Source organism: Typopeltis vanoorti, chromosome 18, assembly GCF_054136105.1.
Source record: "Typopeltis vanoorti isolate ZY-2024b chromosome 18, IOZ_Tvanoo_1.0, whole genome shotgun sequence".
Taxonomy (NCBI): domain Eukaryota; kingdom Metazoa; phylum Arthropoda; class Arachnida; order Uropygi; family Thelyphonidae; genus Typopeltis; species Typopeltis vanoorti.
The window spans coordinates 18897906-18922461 of NC_143566.1; the positions used below are offsets into that span (position 1 = coordinate 18897906).

The window sequence follows — 24556 nt, forward strand, 5'->3', positions numbered from 1 at the left end:
CAAATAGTGCCATCTTCATTGAGCTACACAATACTGCCAAATGTTTGATACAAAATCACTTAGATTTATTCAAAATTTTGGTGTTTACTGTGATTCTTTCCATTTATCACCTTCACAAATACATACACAATAACATTAACTAAAATCTTATATTTCAGGTTTTAGTTAATCATTGTTGAAATAGATGCTTCTAGAGCCATAAAATGTTTTACTATTCCAGAAACTTCACTTTTCCACACTGAGCACAAATCTATTATGTCCCATCATACTTTCATTTCGTTTACCAACTTTCATTTAGAATAAACGGATAACCAGATTGGTTATCCGTTTATTCTAAATAACTGAAATTATTTTGTTTGTTCAATAGATTGATTGCATTTTCAATGGGGGAAATAAATAGGTTTTTCACGCTTCCATCTATTTTCCATGTCTGTCTGTTTTTAATGCTATTTTCTGCAACTACTTTGACAGCATTAACTTAGTTTAGTTAAAGAGGCTTAGCATACTATTTACTACTAGATTTGAATCGGTTAAAAATGATTGTGTTTTTGCACGATGAAAATGAGCATTTCAGCGACGAACAATTGCGAAAAACGTGATATCATGCATGCATTCATTATGAAGGTCGTTGCGTGGTTCATTCCTTAATCATTCGATTAAGCCTCAAACATAAAGTTTTTTTTTTTGTTGTTGTTTCCATTGGGATATAAAGTTCTCTTCAAACAAACTAATTTTGAGGAATCAAAAGACATCGTCCATTCTTTAGGTTTAGTCTACATTGAAATCCTAATTCTTCCATCAGTTTTTCCTGTTCTTTAACTCAACCATGCACGCGTAGTAAAACACCAACACTTCCTCATTTCTCCTTCACATCTTGCTTGTAAATCGAAGAATTTCTTTTCTGCTTGCTAATCTGAATCTCTTACAGCAATCATGAAAAGAAATTGATTGTTTTTTCCAACCCTGATCGATTTCCTTGTTTTTTTTTTTGTCATGAGATATGCATTCTGTTTAATCACAATCATGCAGTGAACATGAGCAATTAAATTGGATACAGTTAAGATTTCCTTTATAGACACAATTTTAATTTTGCCTATATATATTAGGACGGATTGCCCTAAACAACATATTTACTCGATACGGATATACTATAGCCGTGTAAAAGGGGAAGGCTTTGTTTTACACTTTGTTGCGTCATATAGCTATTCTAAGCCTTCTGTTTATTTTTAGGCAGAAGTGAGCATCACAATATAACGTTCATAAAAATATTAAATTATTAAGTATTAATAATGATATGTTATAAATACCTAAATATAATACCTCAAGTCAGTGTTTCTCAAAGTGTGGTACGCGTACCCCCGGGGGGTACGGAAAAGGTCTTCAAGGGGTACATGGAAATTTTCGGCTATGCATCATTAACGCATGGAATCATTATATGCAATTAGAGACAACTGGGATAAAAACATCACTAACTAATGAATCACATCTCCCCCTCCAACATATGGTTTTGCTTGACACCACCCCGTCGTGAGCGTGTTAAAACTAAGAAATATACTGTATAGTGAATGTGCTTCAGATATTGGAATTTGGTTGAAGCGAATTAGCATTTCAACTCAATTGCTGAAATGCTAATTTGTCTTTGGTTCGAGTGATCTTTTGTTAATACCGCACAAATTATATGTGCTTCTTCATAGCTGCTCTGCATATCTCAAGTGTTGTAAATTACTGATAATTTTTGCTTGAAATAATGGGAAAGAAGATAAAGCTATTTGGGTAGATGACTTTGACGATGCACACAAGGAAACTGTTCTCGATGCCTAAAGTAGCGATAGTGAGTAGGAGCTTCTTGGTAAGTCACACCATTTGCAGTTTTTTTTCTGAAAACTTTAGTTTTCAGGGAAAAAAACCCGCATATATCTCCCATTTTCCGAAAATCTCCGCATATATCTCGCACCACGATTTTTTAGTTTTAATTTTGGGGAAAAAAAAAGTGCGAGTTATATTCGAGTAAATAAGATAATTTTTTTTAGCTTTCAAATTTTTAAGTATGGATCATTGGTTAAAGATTGGATTTATAAAACCCACAAAAGAGAGCAATATAGCAAATACAAGTAGCTGTAAGCAAACAAGAAAACGTTGATGTTGCGTCTGGATCAATTTAAATTGATAAGGGTGTGTCGTCTGACATCTAGAGAACCAACTATGATATGAAGTACTTGAAATGTGGATTTTCATGGACGGGAGATGAAGAGGGACCTATTCCAAATTTCGTTCTATTAAAAAAAAATCATATTTTTTGTTTACATGACATATAAATTCAAATTAAATACACATTTACAACTACATATACTTTATTTATTTATTGTTTGATAAGGGGTAATTGGTAATAATGAAAATTTAAGAACTGGTTATGCAGATATCTGGATATCTGAAGTTTGAGAAACACTGCCTTAAGTTATAAGTTATAAGTCTTTCTTTAGGTGACTATCACCTAAAGAAAGACTATAGGTGATAGTCGCATACTAAAAAATAAAATAAAAAGTTAAACCCATCCACAAAAGGATTTTCCATGACTTACATGATATTCCAGTCAGAAGAAAAACAAATCTGAAGATGACAGTATAAACTAAACGAATAAATATTGGCTCCTTTTATTTATCGCACCCCCCCCACCTCTCTTAACGTGATTTCCATTATATTCTGCCTATACGTATACAACCACTTCCGCTACCGTTATCCCAGGCTAATCAGCATGTATCCCCATGACAACCTCCTTCCTTACTTATGCTGGGAACAGTAACTTGAATCAAAGGGAATACATATATTGCGTACGCTCGTATGTCTCGTTCTGGTTTCAGCACACGTCAGAATTATAAAAAAGTAAAATTAAAACTTATCTGACAAACGCACTGTGAAATTATGGATTCCTCACGCATTGCAATTCAAAGGTTTCTAACTAGTCCCAGACCATAGGATGGACCATTAAAGAGAGGGGGAGGATTTCTGAAAGATGAAATCCCCTTAATGGTTTCATCCTTAGTCCATAATGAGAACAGCCCATCCTCCGCATTCGTTGATCCATACAGGAGGTTCTTTGAGAATATGCCACTGAAGCTGGAGTGATCAGCCATGCATTGACCAGTGTATGGCCACCTCATTCAACTGATCTGACCCCCTGAGATTTCTGACTCTGTCAATTTCTCAAAGACAGGGTTTATAGGGATCATTCTGATCATTTGTCAGTGCTCAAAGACAACATAATGCAGCATGTACAAAACATCAGTCCCGACCAAGTGCCTTCTGCCATTGAACACACTTTGTCGAGGATGAAGTTCGTGGCATAACAACGAACTTCATCCTCAACAAAGTGTGTTCATTGTATGTGTGTGGGCAGCACATTGAACAGTATAGCTTGTGAAAGCATCGGATAAAAGGAATGTATGGTAATTACTCAAGGGTGGCACAAAGACCGATGTGTCCAACTATCGACCAATCAGTATCTCAGGAGTGGTGGTGAAGATTTTGGAAAAATTGTTTAGGGACCCGCATTCAAAAATGCGGGTTGACAGTGAATCTCTACTTTGCAATGAGCAACATGGGTTTACTAAGGGAAGGTCATGTTTCAGCAACTTGCTCACATTCTATAATAATGTTACCTTTGAACTAGACAAGGGGGGAAATGGATACACCATGATACTTTTGGATTTTGCTAACGCTTTTGACAGAATACAGCATGACTGTTGCATTAATTGGAGAAAATGGGATCTAAATCGGCAAGGTTTAAGGTAACAAGTGGTGTACCACAAGGATCAGTGATTGATTCACTGTTATTCAATCTGTATATTAACGATATTGGGAAGGATTTGACAAGCGACATACAGTTATTTGCTGATGATGCAAAGATAGGTAGGGTAATCAGGAATGCTGCTAATATGAAGTCTTTGCAGAATGATTTGAATAGGCTGGAATTGTGGGCATGGAAAATGGATGTCAGTTCAATATCAGTAATTGTAGAGTCATTCACTTCGCCATGATTAGATATCCAATGTCGTATTATATTGGTGGGATTATGCTTGAAGGAACTGATGAGGCTAGGGATCTTAGAGTCTTAATAGATAGGAAGTTCAGGGGCCATGTGGAAAAGATTGCAAATACAACTCAGAAGGTTATTGCAATGCTGAAACGAACGTTTTCATGTAACGATAAGGACGTTATTTTGCATATTTACAAGGCCCTGATAAGACCTCACTTGGACTATTGTGTGCAGGTCTGGTCTCCGGGTTTCCATTGTGATTGATATATTGGAGAGAGTACAAAGTAGAATGTTAAAAATGATATCAGGATTATGGAATACTCATTATGAAGACAGATTGGGAATTTGTAGACTGCAAACAGGAGAAAGAGGGGTGATATGTTTGAGACTTACAAATTTCTGAAAGGGTCATACAGGATTCCTTGGAAGCTGAGAATGAAGACTGCCAAGAAGGGTATGAGGGCTAGATTTTTCTCTCAGAGGGTGGTACATGATTGGAATGGATTGCGTTTGGATTTTGTGAGTGCAAACAGTGTGAATGAATTCGAGAATAAGTATGATAGCTAGTGTGTCTGGTATGTGGCCTCCCTTGATTAGTCTCTGACGCCCTGTAGGTCTCTCTTAATAATAATAATATATAAGAGGGACATCCAGAAAGTAGGTTTCAATGGGCTCTCAGAGAAACAAAAATATACTTACAAAAAAACTTTATTGGAAATTAAAGTAGACATCTTTCACTACTTTATGTAATTATCGCCAATGTTCAGGCACTTATCATAACGGGGAACCAAGAATTGTATACCTTCGTCGTAGAAGGCTGCCGCCTGTGACGTAAACCGCGTATCGACTGCTTCTTTGATCTCGTCATCTTGAAACCGCAGCCACTAAGTAAAGATTTCAGCTGTTTGAACAGGTCAAAGTCGATTGGCTCGAGGTCAGGACTATATGGGGGATGTTGGAATTGTTCTCAGCTGAAGATGACGAGAAGTTGTGTTACGCCGGCCGTGTGTGGGCTGGCATTATCATGAATCAACACAACGCCCCTGGTAAGCTGCCATGTTTTATTCTGGATCGCACAACGCAGTTTCTTAAGGGTTTGGCAGTACATACTCGCGTTGATTGTGGAGCCTTGACCCAAGAAGTCTACCAGCAAAATTCTTTGTCTGTCCTAAAACAGTGCACGTGATTTTCCGAGTGGAAACCGTTGTCTTCAATTTCATCTTGACTTGTGATGAGGTGTGCCTCCACTCCATTGACTGTTGTTTGGATTCCGGGGTTGTGTGCGGCACCCAAGTCTCGTCCACGGTGACAAGTCTGCTCAGGAAAGCATCGCCATCCTCATGGCAGCGTGTCAAGAATTCCAACGAACTGCCCAGCCGATTCACTTTGTGTTGTTCTGTAAGCTGCTTCGGCACCAAGCGTGTACACAATTTTCGGTAATTTAGTTTTCTCCGACATAATTTCATGAATACATGAACGTGAAACTTCTGGAAATTGCAGTGAGAGTGACGTCATAGTGAATACCCTATTCTGTTGAATATTCTCTTCAAATGAACGCACCAAATCGTCAGTCACAAAAGATGGCCGACTGCTTCGTTCATCATCGAACACACCTGTCCTTCCTTCATTAAAAAGTCTTACCCATCTTCGTACCATTGAATCACTCATTGCGTGATCTCCATAAACCTCAATAATTTTCCGATGAATTTCAGCTGCTTTAATGTTCCTCTCGCATTCAAGAAACGGATAACTGACCTAATTTCACATGCGGTGGGCGATTCGATTTTCTTAGACATTATAAACACACACCAAGAATCGTATACACTGCGAGAATGTCTGAAAATGGCACCAACACGTTGCTAAGGGATCAACAAACCCAGCATGCATGAACAGCATTGCGATCGCAGTGCTGCAGTGAAAATATTTAAAAACGGAACTTACTTTCTGGACGTCCCTCATATATATGTATAACATATTTTCATATGGATCATATATATATATATATATATATATACTTTTGCTGCTTTTCTCTTTTCACACACAAAATTAATGAACCAAAATTAATGAATTAACAGCACATCACGCTGCGTCCCCTGGTGGTGAATTTTTGAACTATATATATATATATATATATAAATATGGCTCCCAGTGGTGAGACCTCAATAAGGGGGAGATTATTTTACTAATAGAGGTGATAGAAAGATTAGAGTTGGAAAGTTGGAGTGAAGGTAAGGTAAGGTAAAGATAAAGATTGAGACAGGTGATCAGAAATTTTAGGTAAGTAGGTAAGGTAAGGTAAAGGTAAAAGACTAGTCTTAATCATCATGAGCACTCCTTATGATGAACTAGACTTTAAGCAGCTACTTGCAATTTTCCGACATGTAGGAAACCTCCTACATACAAAATGGCCAGGTAAAGTAGAGATCCATCAAATCGCGGAAGTGGAATCTGAGGACTATCAACCTTCAGAACCTCTCCCCACCACATCTCAGGATGAAACAAGAGACAACAACCCAGCCACAGATACTCAGACTCCAGAAGAACAAGACGACTACCAAACGGTGAGCAGAAAAAAGCGACGAAAAGAGACACCGCCTGAAGAACTGGAACACCAGCCAATGGACACAGTGGCACAGATCAAAGAACGAGTCCCGCCGGTAATCTTACGAGACAAAAAACAATGGTCGAGAATTTCGGAGGCCATGAGAAACTCCGAGATTAAATTCAAAACAGCTAAAAACTCCGACGAAGGAGTCCGTATCCAGCCCGAAGGGACATCAGACTACCGTCGGCTAACAAAGTTGATGGACGAGCTAAAGACCCCATACCACACTTTCGAACTGAAAAGCGAAAAGAACCTAAAAGTTGTCATTAGAGGACTGGTAGAAGATATCACGTCCGAAGAAATAGCCATCGACCTTAGATCTCAAGGACTGGAGCCCATAAAAATATCAAGAATGTACCGGGCAGACAAACGTCCCATGCCGCTGGTTCTCGTGGAAATTAATAAGGAACAAAGAAGGATTTACGATCTCAAAACAGTTTGCAATCTCAGGATTAAAACAGAACCACTCAGAAAGAAAGCAACAGCAGGACAATGCCATCGCTGCCAGAGATATTAGCATGCACAGAAACTGTGCAGAGCAGAGTACAAATGTGTGAAGTACCGGGACAGTCACCCTACTCACACATGCGCCAAACCTCGCACAACTCCAGCCACATGTGCAAACTGCGGCGGCCCACACCCAGCCAACTATAGAGGCTGCACTCTCCACCCAGATAACCTGGCAAGCAACAGAAAATCAGGCACTCCACCAGCTCAAAAATGTGCAACACCCCTTGAAGAAGATATCAATCAGCGAACATCACACAGCTCATATGCTGCAGCAGTCACCTCAAAGGCTAAATCAGCAGAATCTATGCCAAACAGACAGAACACAGCTTCTATCCTTGCTGCCACCCTAGGGGAGATGCTAACGGCTTTTAGCAAGACTAACCCCAATCAGAGTGATACGAACAAGTTCTTAAGAAACACTCAAGTCATCTTCACAATGATAAGCAATGAATAATACACCTGGTACGAACAACTTCATACAGATCGCATTTTGGAACGCCAACGGCCTAAACAACAAACTCCTGGAACTACAAGAATTTACAGCAAGACATAGAATAGACATCCTCTTAATCAACGAGATGCACCTTCGGCCCTGCGACAACCCCAAACTAAGGAACCACGCACTACTAAGGAATGACAGACTCAATGCCAGAGGAGGTGGAACGGCTATCTTTGTCAAAAAAGACATAAGATACAATGAGATCAAGAAGACAACGACTACACACCTGGTAGAAACTGGAATTGAGATAAACACCAAAAATGCAGGTAACCTAAAGCTATATTCAGTCTACAACCCTCCAGGCAAACCACTACTAGCCTCGGATCTCTCCCAGCTGCTCGACACAAATGAAGCAACAATTGTAGCGGGAGACCTAAATGCCAAACATCCTGCATGGAACAGTAGGAACTGCAACAATAATGGGAAGAGCCTACACACGTTCGCTATGAAGAGAAACATCATCATAGCAGGTCCCGCCGAACCAACACACTACGGACCGCTGGGAAGACCTGATGTGCTGGATATAGCCATTTTTAGGAACACCTCGCACCAATTCCAGTTACAGGTAGTCAATGATCTAAGCTCCGACCACAATCCGGTACTACTAAACCTAGGCGGGGAAACAGAAATCATCCCCAGGCAGTCCTGCACAAATTTCAAAAAGCTGAACGCTATCCTCTGCAACCTCACAGGACCCGTTCCAACCATCTCCTCACCTAAAGAAATAGATACAACAATCAGAAAACTGGAAAGCACAATCCAAGCTGGCCTAGCAGCAGCTTCCACCATTACCACTCCATTTCAAGCCAACCTGCTTCCAGAAGAGATTCTAAAGCTCATCCGCAGCAAAAACAGGATCAGACGCCGTTACCATACAACACTATCCCCCCAGGATAGACAAGAGCTAAACAGGGCAACAAACCTTGTTCGATATGCGATCAAAGATCACAAAAACCAGCTGTGGGAGAAGAAGCTAAGCTCCTTAAACACCAAAGACAACTCACTGTGGAAAATGACGAAAGCCCTTCGCAGCGACCGCCCCAACATTCAGCCAATCCAGGGAGAAAGGGGCATGGCCTACCGAGACGACGAGAAAGCAGAAGCCTTCGCGGATGCCCTGGAACTGCAATTCAGCCCCAACTATGCGCATGCAGACTTGCACTTCATTAAAAAAATACACAGGCATGTCCGCTGTGCACTCCATCAAACCAGCAGCCAAGACAATACAAGCTATGCTACACCAAAGGAGGTACATCAAATCATCAAGAGCCTCAACAACAGAAAGGCCCCAGGTCCTGACGAGATTTCAAACCAAACCATAAAAGCACTCCCCCATAAAACAGTTATGCATCTAGTGGCGATCATCAACGCAATGCTCAGACTCAACTACTTCCCCACTCGCTGGAAACAGGCAGATGTAATCCTCATCCACAAACCTGGAAAAGTACCTCAATTCCCCCAGAACTACAGACCTATCAGCCTCCTATCAAATTTGGGAAAAATCGCGGAAAAGATAATTATGAACCGCCTACAAAATGAAACGGACAAGATCGACCTAATCCCAAAAGAACAATTCGGATTTCGCAAAGGCCACTGCACAACCCAACAGGTCCACAGAATTATAGAATTCATAACTACTGGATACAACTGGAAACAACACACAGGTGCAATCTTCCTGGATGTGGCGAAAGCCTTTGACAAAGTATGGCACAAAGGCCTCATCCACAAACTATTAGCTGCAAAATACCCATTAAATCTAGCAAAAATCATAGAATCCCATCTGAAAGACCGAAAATTTCAAGTTAAGCTACATGGCCTCAGATCCTCCAGAGAAGCATCACAGCAGGTGTCCCGCAAGGCTCCCTCCTATCGCCGCTACTCTTCAACATTTTCATCTCAGACCTACCAAACACAGTATCAACTACCACGGCCTTCTATGCAGACGACATGGCAATACTGACCAGATCACTCAGGCCACACTTAGCCACACAACGACTACAAGACGCAGCAACAAATCTTGAAGAATGGTTTCAGAAATGGAGGATAGATGTCAATGCCGACAAAAGTACTGCCATACTATTCAGAAGAAGGAAAGTAACCCACCACGGAGCAGTCACGATGTTTAACACTGATATCCCATGGCAAAAAGAAGTCAAATACCTGGGTATCAAACTGGATAACCGACTCCGATTCAACTCCCACATCTCACATGCCTGCAACAAAGCCAACTCAGCAATAGCCCAACTCTATCCGCTACTCAACCAAAGAAGCAAAGTCAGTACAGAAAACAAACTAACAATATACAAGACAATCATCAGACCCATATTAACGTACGGATCGCCGGCATGGAGCCACACCTCCCCCAGCAACATCAAAAGATTACAGGTACTACAAAATAAATGCCTCCGAATGATCTTCGACGCCCCGTGGTTTGTTAGGAATGCTCTCCTCCACCAAGACGGAAACATGCCAGACATACCTTCATATCTCAACCAGACTGCAACCAAGTACTTCGCCCAGGCATCACTCCACCCCAACCAACTCATTCGTGATGCATCAAATTATGATGAAAACGACAGATGGAGACACAAACGTCCGAAGGCAGTTTGTGTCTCCATCTGTCGTTTTCATTTAAGTTAACAGTTAACAGACCTCAATAAAGGTCGAAACCGGTCTGGGTAGTGGCCCCTTGCCTTTAATGCAAAGCATCATACATCTCATCAAGGAGATGTGCTGTGCATTAAGGGTAAATACTAAGAATAGTGATCAGAGCTTATTTCATCTTTACCACGAGTTGCCTAAGACTTGCATTATGTGTGGGTCACCCAGACTACTTGTCTGGGTGACCCACACATAAGTAGTCAAGTTTGCACTACTTGCAGGCGCAAACTTGACTTACTTTTCTGTTTGCTTACTTGGAAAATGGATTAAAACCAGGTTTATATTTAAAATAGCTTGGTATCTTTAACGTATATTATACGCAAGGTAATAAACTCTCTACATATATATATATATATATATATATATATATATATATATATATATATAATATTTTTTTAACAAACATTTTTAAAACAACTGTTTTAAAAATGTTAAAGTTGTTTTAAAAACATCATCGTTTAGTCGTTTTTAATTAGTCGTTTTTAAAACAACTGTTTTAAAAACGACTAATCGTTCATCGCAGAGCACATAGTGATAGTGGACCTCGTAGATATTTGTTCAGGTGATGAAATTCATGGAGTGCAGCAACCTCTGAATTTTTCAGGTAGTATAGGTTAGTCCCATCACTGTTCATAGTGTTAACAACCAGAATGAAGGGGAAAAAATCCAGTGTCCATCTTTTTAAACCCTTCTAAATACCTGTGAGTTGCATGATATGCAAATTCCATGCATTTGGTATTCGTAATGCCCCAGGTGGCGAGTTTTCGAACTAATCCCCCCCCCCGAGATATCTCTTCTTCATGACACTCAACACATTCCTTCAAAGTTTGGAGCATTTGGATCACTGAATGGCGCTCCATAAGACCTTAAACAGGTATATTACTTTGATTTATATTAGTGTATTAATGTAGAACTAATTAAAAGTCCCATTTTTTAATTATTAATTTATTATTCTGTCTAATCCGCCTAAAATTTAAAAATTTGCATCATTCAAAATCAATTATTGGTTCCTATTCGAAGTGCCATGTGGTTGGATTTCTTCAGTGGATTTTTTTTTAATGCACTGTTAAATTGAGTTTTTATTGAAATAGCACGTGGTGGCGTTATCTTTTCTGTGAGATTATTAGCAGATATGCACACTAACTTATATTTTCTTGTCTTTTATGGCCACGTCACTATTAATGTTCCTTTCCTTCGATTTTGAAATTCTCATGGATATCAACATGTAGAATACATTCAGAATGATTAATTACCCTGGCGAAAAGATACAATGTTTCCGATGTGGAGCCTTCACCCACCTTGGGGCCGACTGCTTGAAAACGAAGTGTATAAACTGCCTCAAGGCAGGCCACAACCTGGATAAGTGCGAGGCAGCCTGCCCAAAATGTGGTGCCACAGACCACAAAGTGGACACCTGCCCATCAAGAACCCTGGCAGAAAGGATGGGAGTTACCATCACAACAATACTGCCAGGCAATACTAGCAATATAGAAAAGAAAGATTCTCCAAACTTGAAGGCTACAGCAGAAAGCCATAGGAGAGCAATAAGAAAAAAAAAATGCTGCCATAATATCCAAACCCGAGAAAGATAAGAAGCAAGAAATCCATGAAGAACCAGCAAAAAAGCAAGCTGTCACACATGCTGAAATCGCAGGAGAAGAAGAAAATATGGAGGAAAACAGCACCCCCTTCAAACGACCACTCAGCCCAGACGAAAAGGAGATGAAAAAAATAAAACCAGCAGAAACAGAAGAATTAGAGACTCCTCATGCAAAAGCAGGGGAGACTCTAAAGCATCTAGTTAAAGGTATCTCTGGAGTGGCAGAAAAATTTAAAAATGCAATAGTGAGAATAGGGGAACCTGAGCTCCTCCTCACTGGGAAATATGGTCCCAATGTAGTTAGTGCAAAATGGGGTGAACTATTTGTTGAAGACATCAGCAAAATAGCCCATGAGCAAGTACAGGTAGCCCTGGACATAGACAAGGAGGCGGCATCGGCGTTCTTCTTAGCTCTCTCCAAATTAGACATGGCCAAGGGAAGCGAAGTGGCTAAAAGAATAATGACTGCCCATAAAAAATGACAGTCACAATAACCATTCCTTGGTTTTCCTGTCCAGAGCTATAATGTTCTCTAGTTCCCACAGGTGGGGGAGGGCCTGAGAACCTGAGCAGCGAAAGCTTACAACGAGGTGGTGTAGCTCCTTGAGCGCTGCATCACTCAGGCCAGACCCTTCCCCCCACCTTTCTTTTTCGGTTTCTAGTCCTATCTATAGTTTTTGTTTTCTCTGTACTTCATGTTTTTGTTTTTGTTACATGTTTCCTTTTTAGGATTTTTCCTTTTCTTCTAAAGTGAAAAATCAACGACCGTTTTAGAATCTCCCCTGGGGGGCAAACAGCTAAAACAGGTCAACTGAGGCCTCTTTCACCTACTCGACCACTATGCACTCTATCTTTATTTCCTCTCCTACTATCTGCTGACTCTCAGCCTATCTTACTCTATAGGCCAATGATGAATTTTTATTGAACTCACAAAATATATATACATTCAGAATCTTCCTTCATGTTTAATATTGCATGTTTGGCTAGGTTGTATTTTTATGAAGAGTAGTTTTTCAATGGGTTTTCTTGGGAAAGCATTAAGGATAAACAGGTGGATTGAAAATTTAAGTTCTTGTCATTTTTTTTCTCGTCTTCAGTGATGGTAAAGCATTTTTTGAGTTTGAATGATACCTGACTTCTTGGGAAATGGAGTAGAGATCTGGCAGGAAAACAGCATCCTCTATTAGTAAGTTTCTGATAGTCACCTAAGGAAATACCACCTTTTCGTTTTTTGGTGATTATAATATCAAGTGGTTTTTCATCATATCGAAATGAAACAGTGTGGATAGTAATAGGTTGAAATAAATTCTAATAAGATGATTTTACTCATAGATTGATTATTATAAGAAACAAAACCTCTACGTGTTTCACTATAATTGACTAACAGCTTCATCAGAAAGATAAACATTAAAGAACATACAAAAAATATGAACACTTCTAACTGTTTTTGAAACACGCATTTCACCGGTGGTCACGTATAATTAGTGATAGTCATAGGCCAGCTATCTCTGATTGACTACCGATGTCGATTGAACTGCCCACTCAGTCTCCAAAAGCTAGATAGGGTTGAAAGGTCTCTCTTCTTCCTAAAAGGGATTAGAAGTCGTTAACATAGTTGCTTATGCTATATCTTCAGTACATCACGAACAACTTTGAGTTCCGCTCTTCAACCGAAAGCTACCTGCCGCTTTTTGGATTTTGAGTAAACATTCCATCAGTGAACTGATAAAAACCATTTACATGTAACAGTGCTATAGAATGATTGCTGGTCACTAATTTTTGTAAATTTTCTTGCATTATTAGTCAATCCTTAGAAGAACATTGGTTTTCTCAGAGAGGAATCTAGTTTTTAGCCCTGCAGCATCGTTGAAAACAGAAATACATGAAGTAAATACTGCTTAAGATTACAAACATTATCTTTTGGCATCCAGGCCACAGAAGTACATCTCAACTGTAAGCAATTATGAGAGGTGGAGTTCTAGTGATCAGGGACGTACTTTTTCACAGGGTATGGAAAAATTAGGGCCCAAATAATGAGAGAGGGGATCCAGGTCCCCCCACACACACTCTAGCGCCTTGGGTGCCCCTCGAGCTTCGGGAAAAGTGTAAGTACGGCTCTGCTGGTGATTACTAATTTTAAAAATTTATATTTAAAAAATGAAATAAAAAATTTTAAAAATTAAATTAAATTAAATTAATTTCAAAAATATTAAAAATTAAAAACAAAAAATATTAAAAATTAAAAACAAAAAATATTAAAAATTTAAATATTTAAAAAATAATAAAAATTTAAAAAAATTATCTTAAAAATCTCTAAAAATATATAAGAATGCCACTTTTATCTGTGGTAAATAAAGAGTATTAGAGAATGAACTGAAAATTAAGAGCATATAAGTATGCATCCCATCAGGGAGCATTCTCTATGATTTCAAGGTTGTGATCAATTTTACCATGAAAATGAACTTTATACCCACTTTATCATTTTCAGTTTCCTTATATTCTTAATTCCTAAAGTGGAATGAAACTTTGGTTCACAAGAACAGTGCAGTTAATGAAATCCAGATATTCATTCTCATGCTGAATAAATCTAGTTTGTGAGGCCTCATATTGCATGTGCTTTGTGAACACCAAATATATCAAAAATTAATGTGTTATACAGGATTTTTTTTACTTCAATCTATATTCTATGAAATTCTGCCAAACATTCCGGCTTTCTTGGGGATTTTGCAAATCTAATACCAACAAGTTTCACCGACGGGACTGTCCAGCTTCTTCAGGGCTTACACCCACTATCCAAAAAGAAACAGAACTTTTCGAAAATAGACGAAACTAGTGGCGCCACCTGTTGTATCTTTTTTGTCGCAATCGACAACCTTCATTACTGTTGTGTTCAACTATTTATGATATTTGTTTCATTAGAAGCCGAGTTATAGTGCCAAGAGTGACAGTGTGTTTTGAAAATGAGTTTCTATTTGAAACCCATTTTCGATCTGAAAATGAGTTTAAACAGAGAATCTAAAAAGTGATTTGATCAAAGAAAACTCCAAATCGACCGTGAGATTGATTGGAGACGAATTGGGGAATCCAAAATCAACTGTGCACAACATTTTAACCGAGAGTTTGGGCCTTCGTAAATTGAATTCGCGATTTGTTCCCCACAAGTTGACCGACAACCAAAAAATGAATCGAATTGAAAACTGCAAGGACTTCATTAAAACCGCTCGTAGGGACTCACACTTCCTTGAAACGATTGTTACTGGTGACGAAACGTGGTGTTTTGAGTTTGTTTTGTGTGTGAAGTCAAAAATAAAGACAATGCTGATTTGTTTCTACGATTTCAAGGTCATTTCCCACAAAGAATTCGTTCCGCCTGACCAAAAGGTCAAAAGGTCAAATTTTGAAGCACTAGTTTCTTCTATTTTGGAAAAGTTCGGTTTCTTTCTGGACAGAGGGTGTATAACGGTAAGAGAAAAAACTCAAAGTGGCTAGTACAGAGAAAATGGAGTAACACTATCGTATAAATTAAACATTTAAACAGAAGGCGTAACATTACACGCATGGAACGTGTTGTGTTAGTCACTGTTATAACAGTTACGCTGAGGCTTTAAATAGATGTCAGTAAATAAACAGTCTAATGTTATGCGTTCTGTTTTAATGTTTAATTTATGCGATAGTGTTACTCCATTTTCTGTTCTAGCCACTTTGAGTTTATTTGTCTTACCGTTATAAGCCCTGAAGAAGCCGAACAGCCGTCTGCGAAACTTGTTGGTATTAGATTTTTGTAAGTCATATTCAATTTAATTTAATTAATATTTAATTATATGTTTGAATGACCAAATATAATCAAAACAATGAAAAGTTCTAAATTAATTTTTATATTTTCGTATAACTCCAACTTTCAAGGTTATTGGGTCAACACCCAATATATTATTTCATAGTTCGAATCGAAAGAACCCCTGTAACTCATTCTGTAATGGAAGAGAGAGAGAAATTCTCAATTTTAAATGATCTATCCAGGTTTTTTTCTTTTGTTTATGACTACTGTCCTGATTTAGTTAGGAATTGCGTTATTTATTATCGCTAAAGATTACATAAAAAAGAAATAAATCAGCTAACGTTTTTTTCCCTTATAGAGAATAGGCTAGGCCTGTTTTATGCCCTATTTGTCCTTTGGAGACTATGTGGGCAGCAGTGGCGGCCGGTGAAATTTAAATCGGGGTCTATACAAATTGAAATAATAATAATTATTATTTTATTTTAGGAAGCACTCCCCACTTAAAATTTCACCGGCTGCCAGTGGTGAACAGTTCAATCTCAACCGGTATGAGAGATAGCTATCGCTCATTATAAGCGGCAAGAGACTGGTAAACAACTATCGCCATCTGTTGGTAACTAACCCAAACAGAAATGTTCATGTCTGAAATAGTGTGGATTCTATGTACGGTTTCCTTGAGTTTATTCGACGAAAAATCCGAGTGTCCGTGACAAAAAAAAAATCGCTTTCTCTTGCTAAAGATCAACTAACTCGGGAATCGGTCGAAGAACTTAGAAAAACATCCTCCAGTTGGTGACTAGACTTGAACTAAAATCTGTCTTTGGGTAACCTAGCACGGAGGATGCGAGCGCCACTTCCGCTGAGCTACAACGCTTTAACTAAAGAGCCTATTTTTTTTTTTATTATGAATCACAATGTGCCACTTTCGTTCAAAGATTCTTTTGCACTTGCATTTATGCCAACGTTCGTTTAATCAGTCTGTTTGTTTAGCATTCACTGGTAACTCGTGGTCAAGAAAAATAGATCAAAATTTTTACAAACTAATCTTCTCTCTTGAGCCTGTGTAGCTCAGTGGATGTGGCGTTTGCACACCACCGCGCTAGGCAGCACGAAGGAAGTCTTGGTTTCGAGTCTAGTCGGCGACTAGAGGAAATTTTTCTAAGTTTCGACCGGTTCCCGAGTTAGTCGATCTCTGGCACGGGCAAGCAGGTTTTTCCTCCCGGAAACTCGGGTTTTTCGTCCTGTAAACTCAAGAAAATCGACCGTAGAACCCACATTATTTCAGACATTAAATATATTGTGTTAGGGTTAGAGACTACGAGATGGCGGCACATTTGAGCCGTCTCTCTTCACTGCGTACCGCTTAATCAGTGATAGCCTTGGGCCATCTGTCTCTGATTGGGTACCAGTGGAGATTGAATTGCCCACTCAGTCTCCAAAAGTTAGATAGGGCTAAATGGCCTCGCCTACTCCCGTATATACGGGAATAAAAAGGCGTTAGCTGATTTTTTTTTTTTTTTATGATCTTCTCTCTTCAGTCTTTCAACAAACATATCCACTAAATTTCGTGAAACATACATTTTGCGTTGACGACATCGAACCATCCTCAAATAACTTCGACGTTAATTACACTTGATCTTCGCTCTACGCCCCGTACATATCTTGTTGGAACCACCATTTTCAATCTTTCAATTTAAGCTTCAAAATTCAATAAAACAATCAGTAATTAACCGATAATATCGCGTTATGCTGAATTATTAAAAGTAAACAAGATTCTACTGAACTGTAATCAATATCGCCAATTACTACATAAAATAGCAGTTATCTTTTATAGGAGGTCTTCTCGTTTCTGTTGAGATTTTTGTAGAGTAGAGACATTAAAGAGAAGAGTATTATAAATGATATGAAAATTGTGGAGAATACTGATTGTGAAGACCGATTGAGAATTTGTAGACTACAGATGCTAACAAACAGGTGAAAGAGGGTTGATATATATTTGAAACTTACAAACTTCTGAAAGGGTCATAGAGGTCTCAGTTGATAGAATTTTTTATTTTATGGAGGGTGGGGTAAGAACAAGAGGGCAACTTTTGAATCTTGGAATGAATGATTCTAAGAAGGGGGTGAGATCTAGATTTTTTCTCTTATAGAATGGTGCGTGATTGGAATGGTTTGCCATTGAATGTTGTGTGTTAGGTCTCAACTGAGGAGCCAGACTAACAGTGTTCCATCCCACATCTTAATGGTGAAAAGGAATAAGAGATCCATACCGGATCAGTCGACGCCTGGGTCATTGAGGACTCCGTCAGATGTTGGGGATCCTCAGTTGAGACTTGCTGACAAGCCGCTCCTTGCTGGGCAACAGGGCAGGAAGCTGAAAAGCGATTGGAAGAAATCAAATGTAAAAAATGGACTGTAGAAGAAAACAGAGAAGTTATGAAATATTTTTACAGATCAACATGAGAAAAACGAGGTTTCAGAAAGCGTATGCATTTATTTTGGAAACAAAAATTCTCAGAATCTGCAATAACAGAACAAAGACTTATGGGCCAAAAGAATTTCATTTTCCATAACAAAATATTTACTGAACGTGATCTGCAAGGGTTTGGTAATAAACCAACAACTCCAATAACAGAAAATCATCAGGAGTAGCTATATCAAACTTTGGAATTCAACTCAGTAAACGTCAAGCTGATGACATACATCAGAATGTTTTGACAGAAGTGCAGTTTAAAATGAAGTCATGGATATTGGAACATATGAACTCCATAAATGACCATATAAGACTACCACCATTAAAATCTTTACAAAAATCTAAGCTAAAACAGCTCCTCTTAGACACAAATGCTGTAATTGAAACCATCACAACGAACAGCATAAAGGAAACAAATCATCTCCTATACAGCACAGCCTATATCATTTCAGTGAAGCTTAGTTTCAAAACGGAAAGAGCAAATGCCGAGGATGAAACAATCGAAGTCAACAAACTTCGAGCTGATCTGAGCAACATAAAGAGTGTTAAAGAACGGCTGAATAATAATAACATCAAAAACAAACTGATTAACACATATAATTTGGCCAACCAAACAATTGCTGAAGTTACCGAAGAGCTAAAACAAAGAATTACAGCGACTGCACAGAAAATTAAAAGATATGAAGCATGAATAAAGCAATATGTACAAAATATGGAATTTCGACAAGAACCAACGTCAGTTCTTTCAGTCTCTCCAAAGAAATACAAATACAAACCATCGTTCACCAGGAAAAGAGGAAACACTCAAATTTTGGAAGTCAATCTCGGATAATCCCATTGAACACGAAAAATATGCGTCATGGATTAAAGAAATAGAATCAGAATGCAAAATGTCATTATCACTGAAGAAATGGGCAGTGCTCAAGCTAGAAAATTAAAAATACTGGAGTGCACCTGGCAAAGACGAACTACATAGGTTCTGGTTAAAACATCTAACCAGTCTATATGATCGAATGCAGAACAATTTAATTATTTGTTGCAGTCAGGCTCAGTGGAAGACATCTGGGCGCACTCTTCTCTTCATGATAGATAAGGATAAGGGTGCAGACTCATGTAACTATCGTCCAATAACATGTCTGTCAACTATGTTTAAGCTGTTCACTGCAATCATAGCAAATTCCATATACCACTATTATCAAATAATCAGATTTATCTGATTGAACAAAAAGGCAATTTAAAAAATCTAGAGGAACAAAAAAAAATCCTTATTAATAAAATGATTCTCAGAAATTCAAAAAGACGAAAAACTAACTTAAACATGGCATGGATAGACTACAAAAAAAAAAAAAAGTATTCATTCCCTCCCACACTCCTGGATTCTAAAATCACTAAAAATATTTGGAATTAACAAAACATATGTTCGTTTCTGGCTGTTGCTATGAAATCATGGAAAACAACTTTAATAGTGAATAATGAGTGATTTGCAGATATCAGCATTAAATGTGGAATTTTCCAAGGTGATTCCTTGTCACCATTGCTCTTTGGTACCTTTGCCTATGATTCTGAAGAAAACAAGACTTGGATATGAAATTTTTAAATGTAATATTAAAATTTCCATCTGTTGTATATGAATGACTTGAAGTTATATGGAAAATCGGTCCAGCAAACACTCTTTATTATGCTTAATAATATTATAATTAAACAACAGGCAGCATCAGAATACATCAAAAGAGTTAGAAATATTCTGAAAACAAAACTAAATGGATTAAACACAATTAGAGCAATGAATTCTTGGGCTATACCAGTGATCCGATACACAGCTGGCATAATAGATTGGACAAAAGAAGACCTGGACAAACTTTACCGCAAAACTAGAAACTGATGACTGAGGGTCCTCTAAAAGCAACAGGAAACAAATCCGATTACAAAAAGGGACAACAAAAATAACCGATATGTGCGCTGGAAAATTAAACCCTTGCATGGCCAATTTCTTCGAGATACTAAGGACAAAACTGACGTGAACAAGACGTGGCAATGGCTACAATACTGATACATTAAAAAAGAAACAGAAGGATTTATTCTAGCAGCTCAAGAACAGGCATTACATACAATTGCATTACATACTAATATCAAAGCAAAAATTTTGAACATCAATACAAATTACGCGATCAGAAACATGAGACTTTAGAACATCTAATCAGTGCCTGCAGCAAAATAGCTAAAACTGACTATAAATACCGCCATAACCAAGTGGCCAAAATAATTCATTAGCATGTATGCAAAAAATATTCCTTTCCTACTTCTGATAACAGCATAAAATAGAAACGGTATTGGAAAACGAAACAGCAAAAGTTCTCTGGGACTTTAGAATACAAACTGACACAATAGACCTGACATAACAATTATCGAACATCGACATGTTTGCATTATTGATATCGCAGTACCCAGTGATAACAACATTAACTACAAAGTACTAGAAAAAAAGACTAAATATCGAGATTTGGCAATCGAAATTGGCCGACTGTGGCTTAAACACACCAAAGTCATCCCAATAGTTATCGGTGCACTTGGTGCAACTTGAAAGAAGCTATCCAACTATTTACAGCAAATAAACATGAACGAAGTGACCCCATATGACCTACAAAAAAACAGCATTACTTGGAACAGTCCATATTTTACGACGCTGCCTGACAGACTATTCTTAGATTCTTGGGTAGAATATGAATTGTTCTGTATCACCAGTAAAATTTTTGTTTATATAATATCTTGTTTTGACTGTGTATCAATTATGTGAACAAAATAATAATAATAATAATAATAATAATAATAATAATAATAATAATAATAATAATAATAATAATAATAATAATAATAATAATAAATCTTTTCCTGAACTTTCCCAAAGCACTATACTTGGAATGGAACGATTTTTCGTGATGGATCCTACTATCACACATAAAACGTTTGACAGGATGGTTAATTCATTCACAGTTTTCTTGTGCTGGACTGCATTGGTGAAGGTTCCGGAAATACTTTCCATCTGGAAATGGAAAGCATTTCCAGAATGGAAATGCTTTCCATTCTGGAAGGTTGTTGCTTGCCAACCCTGCTCACCTCCTTCCTATATGTAAATAAAAAAGCAGATAGCTTTTATTTCCCTATCGGGGATAAGACTGCTACTAAGAAACAAGCATTGCTTTAGAATTGCAAAAGTGAACGCTGGTTACATTTGAACTATAATCGAATGTGATCTGGCCTCTTCAGAAGCAACAGTGAAGTCTGGCAGTTCAACTCATGTGGTAATGCAAGTTTCTAAGATTTCTATTGTGTATTATTTGATTCTGTGATCTTGTTTTTGCACTGCAGTACCTAATTTACATAACAGCACAAGAGAAATTTCCTGCCATACCAAAAATTACACAAATAATTTAAATTTTACGTTTGGTTTTTCCAATGAATAGAGCACGAAATAGTCTGCAATTGACAATTAACCGCCCTCTCACACTCCAAATGTTAGTCAGAGATTAAATGACCTCGCCCACTCACTCCGGGTAATAAAAGGCGTTAACGGATTTATTTGTTTACTTATTTTTAAGTTTTTATTAAGTAAATTCTAACATGCATATATTTTAAATACTCTATATAGCATTACGTTACCTAATAATTTTTAATATTTAACTTGATCTCCATTTCACACAAAACACATATTCATAATCTCTCAATATTTTGAGTCTCTTAAACTTTGAGGGCGCTAAGGTAAAAGTTTATTGCTAGTGCCACCGGTTCAATTGTATGTGTTAATTTACACAAGTAGATGTTTTGAGCATGGGATTTTATAATGAGTTGTTCGAATTCGGAATATATTGTTCTGTTTAATTTCAATTTGGAGAATATTACATTTTTATGGATCATATATTTGTTTTATATTCTTCGTGGTTAGTATTTTGTATGTTATTGTATTATTATTTTTTTCATGTTCGTTTTATTAATTTAACGAAGTAGTGAACCATGTCATTTTATTCTTATATACATACGTACCAGGGAGTGAACTAAAGCGCGTCATTGATTTCTCAAACTTTAGCGATTATCAAATAAACTGAGTTTATTTATTGTGTATATTCAAGATGCTTATATACGAACAGAATGCTTGGAAAACTTATTTAAAGCGCATGTATAATACTTCTTTAAGCAGACGTAATAATTTCAGACTCAAGTTTTATTTGTTTATTTTTTCTGGAGACGGAAAAAAAACGGATTAAAAAAAAAAAAGAAGAGAAAAACTTGCTTATAAACGGAAGGGACATGAGCAGTTCTAGTGGAACTGGTATGAAGACCTGGGTTCGATTCTCGTCGTGAAGAGAAGAACCTTTATTTCGGCTTTTTCAGTTACGGTGAATTAGCCGATCCCATACGGAAGTAGCAGGGTTTTCCCCTCTCTGGAACTGCCCTTTCCACATACAGCCCAGTCGATCAAGTGAACACGCGCAATATACAGACAGATATAATTAGTGGTGGCATTGCCATTGTGTGCTGATAGAAGTGTTATTATTATTATTATTTGACACCTCCAGGGAGTCCAAAGACTCATCGAGGGAGAGTGTGCCAACAGCATCGAACGATTGGCCCCTTCCAACTACTAACCGCGCTCAAACTTACTTAACTGAGCCATTAGTAGCAGAGGCTCTACCAATCGACCAACCTTTTGTGTAGAATAGAGTGCAATGAGTTCTTTAAGGTGTTACATAATATTAATATACTTTAGCATTTGTATTTAAACTAGCCATGATATATGGAAGTGGTTTTCATCCCATCAGACAGACTAACCAACTCCGAGAACATATGCAATTAGCATGCATAACTGGATTCAATATTCGTGTATAGAGGCTTAAGTGCTGTGAAGACATAATGTTGGAGGTTTAATGGATTTTTTACAACACTCAGAAAGGATTAAAAAGAATTTAATACTTCCTATATTTCATCCTAGTCACTAGGACATCTACGGGGATTACAAAAATAACTAATGTAACATAACACAAATATTTTCTACAAAAGATCAGCTCCCTCCTCCCTCCCTCTGCCTGGAGTTTACAAAGTACCCTGTTCCTGTAAGCTGGTGTACTTTGGACAGACAGGCAGATCAGCATCCATCCACTTAGAGGAACACAAGTCTTACATCTATAAACACAACTATGGTCATTCAGGCTTGGCTGACCATGTCTTGGATACCACCCACAGAGTATCATGGAAGAAAACCACCATGCTCCATCACAGCAAATTCAAGAAAGAGAGACTATTCTTAGAAGCAGCAGCATCTCTTACAAATCAACCAAATCTTAATAAATACGGTTGCATTAAGCTTCCGAAAATTTGGGAAACACTCATCACCAGATGTCCTACTTTATATTCCAGGCCACCTACAACCGCCCTTAGAGGGCGCTCCACATAGATAGGACTTTAGTGTCACCCACGTGGTTGGGCTTAGTATTGTATGATATTTGTGTTATTGTTACATTAGTTATTTTTGTAATCCCCGTAGATGTCCTAGTGACTAGGACAAAATATAGGAAGTATTAGATTCTTTTTAATCCTTTCTGAGTGTTGTAAAAAATCCATTAAACCTCCAACATTATGGATTCAATATTCTTAGTTCATTTAGCCATAAAAATAAACATCCTTAATTAAAACATTCTCTGTTTGTCACACACACAAGGAATACAAAACCTAGGACAGTAACTTTTTGGGATTCATTTTTGGCAAGATAATTTTGCATTTGAATCGCACAGAAACATTTGTTAATAAGATATCTACTAAATAGGACAATTCCTCAGAAAAATTGAATCTTTGAAAACAAGCAGGAGCTTACCTCTAGATTATCACAGAACAAGTGATTTTTTTTTTTTTTAAGATATCCAATATGGAAAAACTTCACTTATTCTGTGATAATCTAGAGATAAACTCATGATTATATACAAAAAGTAAACTTCTCAGAATATTTGGCACAAATGCCCATCACATTCTTGGGAATATAGATACTAATAACTCCTTGGATGATAGTACTCATTATTGTGAAGAGGCCACCAAGGCCACCATTCGAGCTCATATTGGCTTAATGGAAGCAAGCTGATTGTGGAATAATTATTCAACCAACTTACTTCCATTGTCACTTAGACATTTTCAGCCTGAATGGAATAGTGATATTGGGGGTGAGAAAGGAAACTATATTTAGATGAGTGTCAAGGCTTCAGTTTCTCTCTGAATTTTGCTAAGATGAAAATTTACAAACAGGTTTAAGGCATAGACATTTTCCAGCATCACCTTCTGTTGTAAATTATTTATTATTATTATCATTATTATTATACTGTATCCTTCCATTTCTATTCCTGTTAGCATATCATCTTTA

General features: G+C 37.7%; 1 protein-coding gene across 2 annotated transcripts in view; it reads left to right on the plus strand.

The window, feature by feature from the left end:
- The first annotated feature begins 21944 nt into the window (after window positions 1-21944).
- aPKC (protein kinase C iota type) overlaps window positions 21945-24556 on the plus strand; it is a 380150-nt gene continuing 377538 nt past the window's right edge. For both annotated transcript variants that reach the window (XM_090408542.1, XM_090408543.1), the window contains exon 1: window positions 21945-22091. The gene's annotated coding sequence lies outside the window, so the exon portion shown is untranslated. The remainder of the gene's footprint in view (window positions 22092-24556) is intronic.